The sequence below is a fragment of the Anas acuta genome, chromosome 17 (genome assembly GCF_963932015.1).
Source record: "Anas acuta chromosome 17, bAnaAcu1.1, whole genome shotgun sequence".
Classification (NCBI taxonomy): Eukaryota; Metazoa; Chordata; class Aves; order Anseriformes; family Anatidae; genus Anas; species Anas acuta.
The window spans coordinates 926,809-934,771 of NC_088995.1; the positions used below are offsets into that span (position 1 = coordinate 926,809).

Consider the following 7,963-nt stretch of genomic DNA (forward strand, 5'->3'; position numbering starts at 1 on the left):
GTGAGGTGCTGGGGACCGCATCCGTGTGGTGCTGCGCTCTGGGACCGCAGGAAAAGCCTCACGGGGGTCTCCGTGATGTGTGCTCTGAGCTTACAGCCCCTGGGCCTCCTGCCTCAGCCAGCCACCTCCCAAGCCTGGGGGCGACACATCCCTGTGAGCACAGCTCTTGGAGCGCACATGGGGAGGGGAAAAAGGGATATTTTATTTATTTATTTTTAATGTCATTTTCGCAGACCTGGGACCAGAGACTCCAGTCCCCTTCAGTCCCCCCGGTGCAGCCGGGACTCACGGCAGAGCTGCAGGCACTGGGATGTTTCACAGCTCCCAGTGCTGAGCCACGTCCAGCCCAGCAGCTCCGCAGGGATGTGCAGCTCACAGCCACAGCGCCAGACCCTGGGCACCCGCAGGGACACCCGGGCAGCTCCAGGGACCCCTGGAAGGGTTGGGCAGGGCAGGAGAGGGCTGGGGAGGGGGGAACAGCCCAGAAGGCTGGGGAGTGGCGTGCCCAGCAGTGTCCTGCCTGCCTCCTCTGGTCCCTTGGCAGCTCCACAGCCAGCACCGGGGTGCTTTGGGACACTGGGGGACACTCAGGGTCCCCACAACCCCCAAGGGCTGAGCCCACCCTCGTGGGAGCCCTCGGCGGCTCCTGGCTCACGGTGCCGGAGGAACCTGCGGTACCTGCAGACGCGAGCGAAACGCCACATATCAATTTCACGGAATCACTTTGCAATTTGATGCAAATGAACAACATTTCTCCTGCTTGTACACATTTTCTGTCAACACGTGTTTGAGAGACTTGCTGTGACATGTCAAAATGCTGCTTACCGGGGGGGAAAATAAACACGGCGCTTTGGTTTGGCTGCTTCCCTCCCGCGCTGCCTGCAGGGGAAGGGACGCACGGGGCTGGTCTGCACCCACAGCACCCAGCCCCAAGCCCTGGGGCAGCAGCACCCTGCCAGGAGAGGCCAGGAAAGCTCCTGGTCCTGCTTGCTGTGCCTGGCGTGCCCGAGCGGGAGCTGTGCCCCGTGGGCACTGCACGAAGCGGCTCCCCCGTGGGTGTGGGGATGTCCCCGTGCGGTGTGTGCTGCTTCTCGCAGCTGCCCCACAGCTGGTGCCCCACACCAATTGTCCCACACCAATTGTCCCACACCAGGTGCCCCATACCAGGTGTCCCCAAACCAGATGTCCCACACTGTGCGCCCTGCACCGGCTCGGGGCTGGGCGCACCCCCAGGACCTCACCAAACCCCGGCCGCGCTCAGCCCCTGGGTGCCCCCCCCGCTGCCCGGCACGGCCCGGGGGGGCTGAGGCTGGGTGCGTGCTGGGTGCGGGCTGGGTGCGTGCTGGGTGCGCGCTCCCCGCGCTGGGTTCGCTGGAGCGCGAGCTCCACCTGCTGCCGCCCGCATCCCGCATCCCGCATCCCGCACCCCCCGGGTGGGCTGTCCCTGGGCAGGCTCCCCCCGCACCCCGGCTCCCCCCGCACCTCCTGCGGCCCCCTCGGCTCCAAAAGCCGTGAGCCGGGCCCCGGGGGGGGCACCTGGAGCAGGGCTCGGGGCTGCGCCCGCTGCCAGCTCCTGCAGCGCACCCGGCATGGGGCTGCCCGGGGGTGCTGGGGGGTGCTGGGGGGGGTGCTGGGTGTGCTGGGGCTGTGTTGGGCTTGCTGGGGGTGTGTTGGGAGTGCAGGAGATGTGCTGGGGGTGCTGGGTGTCTCCTTGCTCCAGGTCCATCCTCTGTCGGTGCTGGGGGAGGTGACGCCCTCTCATGCCCTGCCCCATTCACTGTGGGACAAAGCCTCTGTCCTGGGACACCCCCAGTGCCCCCCAGGCATGTCCATCAGCCCAGCACCCCTTTTGCTCCCCATGGGGTGAGGGAGCCGCTGAGCACCCCGCTGGCCTGTGGCTGCGGCAGCTGGGGGCTGGTGCCTGCACCCCCTGCCCAGGACCCCCAGGGGAGGGGCGGGAGGCAGAACATCCCCCCCCCGGCATCCCCAGTCCCCCCCGCCCCACAAAGACACCACACACGAGGTGTTTGCACACTTGCCATGTTCACAGCAGACATTACAGGCAGTAAGGACATCCTCGGCCCCCCAGCCCTGACCCCAGAGCGCCCTTGCCCCATGCCAGCACCGAGACCCGCGGCGCTGCAGGACCGTGGGGGGTCTCAGGGACGTGTCCTGCCCCAGCACCCGGTGTCCCAGCCCCAGTGCTCTCCCACCCATGGGCCCTGCGAGGCACCGGGCACACCACAGCCCGGGCAGGAGGGAGGTGATGCAGGGGGTGAGGATCTCACACCCCGAGGCGAGGGGCAGCCCGCGGCCGGTGCGCTCTGGGCAGGCTGGGGCACCCCAGGGCCGGGCACTGTACCCAGGACCCTGCCCCCATCCTGCTGGGACCCCCTCTTGGTCACCACCCTTCTTCAGGAGGGTCTCAAACAGGGACAGACAGACAGACGGACAGACAGACATCTCCCAGCTGGGACAGGGACTCCTGAGGGGACAGGGCAGAGCGAAGGAGCCGCGGGCTGCTCTGTGACACCTCTGTCACCCGCTGCCCTCCTCTGCTCAGGGGGTGGCCACGCAGGGGAGCAGCCCCCCAGTGGGCACCAGCAGCCCCGTCCCCTCCGGGTGGGCACGGCGGGCACTGGCTGCCCCTGTGGGTGTCCTCGGGGCCGTGCGGGTGGCGCAGCCTTTGGTCACCCACCTGAGAGGGTCCCTGGGCAGGGGCTGGGCTGGAGGGCTCTGGGAACCTGCTGGGAACCCCTGCCCTGTGCCGGACCCCGCTCCTCCTCCTGCCCTCCTCTGCCCCCATCCTTCCCCATCCCCGCTCCTCTGCTCCAGCTGCGGAGCCAACTCCTGAACCCCTCAACACCACCCCCGAGGCACCCTCTTCAACTCAACATGTTGGCATCAGCCCAAAAATTCCTCCTGGCCCCAGTGTCGCTGAGGATGGGAGGGACACGGTTAGTGGGTTAATGGGGAGGCCGGCAGCCTTTGGCCACAGATTGCACACCCGAGAGGCTGGGGCTACCTCTGATGGTCACCAGCACCGGGTTAGTGAGCACAAGCAAAAACCAGTGAGGACGGAAAAAGGGAGCAGCTGCAGCTGGGTGCTGGCCCCTGCTGAGCGCATCCCCTCGCCCCCAGCGCCGTGCCCCTGGTGTCCTGCAGGGCCGTGTCCTGCCCCGCTGCTGCTGGCCGTGTCCTGCTGCACGGCGCTACCCCGCATGCCCACCCAGGGGGGTCCTGAAGCCTCCACCTCGGCAGGACTTGAGCTCGCTCAGGAGTTTTACCTAATTTCGGACCTATGGAAGCAAAGCGGGGGCTGCCGACCAGCCCCAGCATTAGCAGTACCCTCACCCTGTCAGGTGGAGAGCAGAGTGCCTCTGGCTGGCTCGTCCTTGTCCCTGTTCCTGTCACTGTCCCATCCCTGTCCCCATCCCCATCCCTGTCCCTGTCCCCATCCCTGTCCCATCCCCGTCCCTGTCCCTGTCCCTGTCTGTCCCCTGGCCATGTCAGTGGCTGGGAAGATGCTCCAAGCACCAACCCGTGGCCAGCCCCAGTCCCGGCGCCTCGTGTTAGTTAGGACCAGCTGCTGGCAACAGCTTCCCGCATGCAGCAAGGCAGGAGGTAAACTGTGGAGAGACAAAGGGGGTGAAGAGAGCTGGGGAGCACCCGCACCCGCTGCAGCGATGCAGGGCGGCAGCACGGGGCCGTTCCCGTCACAGCTGAACCGGTGCTGGGGGACTCGTGGCAATGGTGCTGCTGGGGGGGGGTCTCTGCAAACTGGGTTTGCTGCACTTTTATGGCCACTGCCAATTGTTAACAGCTTTGGCGTTTTTCTATTTGCATTCGACATCTTTTCTTCGTTTAACCAAGTGGTTTTCTCAGAAGGCCAATGGGGAAATTTGGGAAGCCCCACAGCCCGAGCACTGTCCTCCAGGAGGTACTGGGGCAGCAGCGCTGCTCGGCGGCACCGGCAGCCACGAGTCCCCTGGGCAGGCAGGAGGCCGCTGTTCATTTGGCATGATGAACAGCACCAGAGTTAGAGTGCAAAGAGGAGTTGTTAGTAGCAGGAGGGAACAAAACGGCAGGGTTAGTGCAGGCGGTTAGTAAGAGAAGCGTGGCATCGCCGGTCCTACTTAGAGAGCACACAAACTGGAAGAGAAACGAAGAGAAAAGCAGCGACGATTAGTTTGTTTAATCCAGTTCAGGAATGTGTTAGTAACAGAGATCCACTGGCTTAAAAAGGAACTGAAAAGCTTCTGCTGATAAAACCGTTTTGGGGCTGCCAGTCAGCAGCAGAACCCCCACGGGGCCCTGGGCATCGCCACCCCCCTGCGGCAGCGAGCGGCCCCTGCGGGGGGCTGCCTGCGGGCACCCTGCACTGCCCACCCTGCACTGCCCTGTGCTGCCCACCCTGTGCTGCCCACCCTGCGCTGCCCTGGGTTATCCTGCACTGCCCTGCTCTGCCCTGTGCTGCCCCCCGGGGTGCCACACTGCCCAGCCCTGCCCCTGCGTTCCCGCAGCCGTGCCGTGCCGCAGCACCCTGCAGCACCCCGCAGCACCCCGTACTTACCCAGCTTTTCCGTTCCCCTTTAAGGACAGCGCGGGCTGCCCGTGGTTAGTGGGAGGTGAGACAGGAGCGGTTAGTAGGGCATGCGCCGGGGCTGGTTAGTGGGTTAGTCACCGCGAGGGGCCGGGGGCCCTGGTTAGTGCGTTACCGACGCAGCAGGGCGCACGCATGCACAGCCGGGCACGGTCAGTCCCCCATGGCCACGCAGTGCCCTCCGGGGTGACAGCGCCCTAGAGCAGGAGGCGTTTTTGGGCTTTGCCACTGGATCGAGGTTTGGGAGGGTGTCAGTGGTGTTTTGGCCTGCGTGATGGAACCTTCCCGAACGAAGCGTTCTGCAGGACCTGCCGCTACCGCCCGACCCCCCCGCGCAGCGCTGCCCTGCGAGCCGTGCTGCCCAGCCCTGGCACCAGCAAGGATGAGACGGGCTCTGAGAAGGAGGCAGCCCCGGCAGTGCTGGGTCTGTGCCTCAGCATCGTGGGGCTCCGAGGGCAGGGCGCTGAGGCAGCGGACGGGGATGGGCGAAGTGCCCAACCTGCGCTGCCGGTGCCTGCTGCCCGGGCGGGGGCAGCTCAAGGGCAGGGCTTCTGCAGAGGCATCCGCTGGGGTCTGCAGCGAGCCCACCAGCCCACAAGGGAGGGGGAGGAGGACTGGCAGAGAAAACCACGACTGGACCGGGGGCAATGTGCCCTGGCACCACGTCCCCTCCCCGTCAGAGGCCACCTCTCCGTGGGGCTGGCTGCAGGAGCGGGTGCTGAGCCCATGCTGAGGAGTGAGACAAGGCTGGGCAGGGGCTCCCAGGCACCCTCTGCCCCTTGTCACCTCCAGATGCCCTCATCCCACAGGGGACGTGTGCCCCCTCGGGCCCTTCAGCAGCATGAATATTGCAGCCACACACAGGACATGCCTGGTGCTGCCATCCCTGCATGGCCCCACGAGGGATGCACTGAGCCCTGTTCCCCTTGGGGCTCCGGGCTGGTCCAGAAACCTGGCGTTTCCCCAAAATGCCCCCAGTGCAGAGCCAGGCTCTCACCAGGACAAGGCAGCAGTGGTGCGGGGCACTTGCCGAAAGCAGCAGGGCTTTGCTGACAGGCAGAGGGATGGGGCAGGGCTGCTGGGGCTGGCGGGGGGCCCTTCTGGCTCTGGCCATCGTGTCCTCCTGGGGGGCTGAGCCAGCTCCTCACCCATCCCCTTCCCCTTCCCCTGTTATGCTCAGGGAGGGGGGCAGCTCTCATCCTGCCCATGCCCTCCCTGTTGCCCTGCACCAGCCGCAGCGCAGGAGGAAAGGGGCCCCAGCACCTGGCAGGAGGCAGCCCCGCGTCCTCAGCCACCGCCACCGCCGTCTCCTCGGCTGTGTCCCCGCGGTGGCCGGGCTGTCACGGGGTGGCTGTGCGGGGTGGGACAGCTCCGGGGCCGGGCAGCTGAGGGGTCCCCGTGCTGGCAGCGCTGGCAGCTCCCTGTGCCCCGGCTCCTCGGGCAGGGTCAGCCCAGCCGGGCAAGAGCTGGGGCAGCGCCCCGGGGCTGGCGGTGCTGGGGGAGCAGAGATGCTGTTAGAGCCCTGGCAGCACGGCGGCCGCCCCCTCCCCACCATCGGGCACCCCTCGGAGATGCAGCCCCCCCCCCATGGAGGCAGCCCCAGGACAGGGTGAGCCCATGGACCAAGCCTGGGGGAACTGTGCGGGTTTTGCTTGGGGTGTGCTGGGAGTGCAGGAGCACTGTGGCTGCACTGACCCGTCCCAAATCTCGGGGTGTGGGCGAGCACGGGGCTGCCACGGCCGGGCAGGACCGAGGAACATCCATGTGTGTCCCCCCCCCCGGGGGTCCTACCTGTCGTCAGCGGCTACACGAGCGCCGTGCAATGTCCCCTTGTCCTGCCTGGCTGCTCCGCCGCGGGGGCTGCGCAGGGGACTGTGTGTGAACAGACCTCAGTCAGTCAATAGCAGCTGCAAAAGAAAGCAACCAACGCAGCGAGACAGCAAGGCGCAGCACCCGCGGGGGCACCTGGGTGTCCAGGCACAGCACCCGGGTCCACGGGCACGAAGCCCCCCTGGTGGCAGGGGGGGGCTGGGGGCCACAAGCTGCAGCACGGCAGGAGCGGGGAGGCAGCGGGCGCTGAGCATGGTGGGCACACTGCTGCCGCCTGCATCCCCCTGCCCGCAACAGGACCCCCGAACCCTGTTCCCTGCAGCCCCCACCCCGGCCCCAATGCCCCCCCCGTCTACTGTGCCCACCATAGGGGTGCAAGGGGGGGGGGTCCTGCGGGTTGGGGCTGCCACAGGGTTTGGTTTGGGGGCTCCCCCCTGCCCCCAGGGCGAGGTGTGCCGCACACAAAGGGCGGCGAAACAATAGCGGGAGAAAATGGCTCCCCAAAAGCAGGCAGCACCAAGGGCTAACGCTGCAGGGGGAGGGCTGCCGGCCCCAGCCCCTCCTCTAGAGCCCCTACCTAAAATCACCGGGTTGGGGAGAAAATGGTGGGTCCTAGACAAAGAAGTAAAGCATCATTTTGGCTAACTTCCTTCCGGGAGCACGGAAAATTAGGCAAGAATCCATTTACCTGGCTCGAGCCCTATTCTTGATGAGGTTTCTGAAAAAAAAAAAAAAAAACAAAATACAAACAGGCGGTGCTGCAGTTAGCAGGGGTGGTACCGGGGGTGCTGGGGAGGGGGCTGCTGCCGCCATGGCAAAGGGGGGGGGGCAGCACCCCCGGCCCCGCAGCGCTGCTGAGAACTTGGCGGCTGCCGCAGGGCCTGGCTGCGCGTGGGGACGATTCACAGCCGGGGGGGGGAGGATTTCTGGGGGAGGATTTCTGGATTGCTGTGGGACTTGCAGCATTGCTCCTCGGGAGCGGTGCCGCAGCAGCTGCCCGGCTGTGGGTGCACGGGGGCATCGCACCCCAGGGGGGGCTCCCACGGCAGCACCCAGCGAGCGGCCGGGTTTCCATCCAGCAGAGCGCACAAACACCAGGGTGGCTTTACCTGATTTCCAGGCGGTGGCCGGGCTCGGGGACGGGCAGGCTCCGCTCGCTCGTGGCTGCCGCACGGCTCCTTTGTGCTGGAGCCTTCCAGAGAGGATCCCCGAGCGAGACATCGCGGGGATAACTCCTCCCCCCGCAGCCCCCACCGCCGCCTCGGCCCTACCTACGGCGCAGGAGGATGCTGCAGCTCCCACCCAATTTTCATGCTGGAAACGCGGCCGAGTCACCTTCACCCGCACCGTGGCCAGCGGTGATTTGGGTGTGGGACAAGGTGGCCCTGCAGAGTGGGGGGGCCGTGGAGCCCCCCAGATTGTGCCTGGCAGGAGGGGGCTGCTGGAGAGGCACCCCCAGAGCCCTGCCCTTTGCACCGCGGGTCTGGAGCACGGGCAGGTTTGGCTCTGCCCGAAGGCACCCGGAGCCCC

General features: G+C 66.7%; 1 long non-coding RNA gene across 1 annotated transcript; it reads right to left on the minus strand.

Moving 5' to 3' along the window:
• Positions 1 to 2,024: 2,024 nt before the first annotated feature.
• LOC137841462 (uncharacterized) lies at positions 2,025 to 7,693 on the minus strand. The gene is made up of 4 exons (XR_011088623.1): positions 7,543 to 7,693; positions 6,395 to 7,151; positions 2,602 to 6,097; positions 2,025 to 2,553 (listed from the first exon to the last, which is right to left on the minus strand). It is a non-coding gene; the product is annotated as an uncharacterized lncRNA (long non-coding RNA).
• Between the last annotated feature and the right edge of the window lie 270 nt (positions 7,694 to 7,963).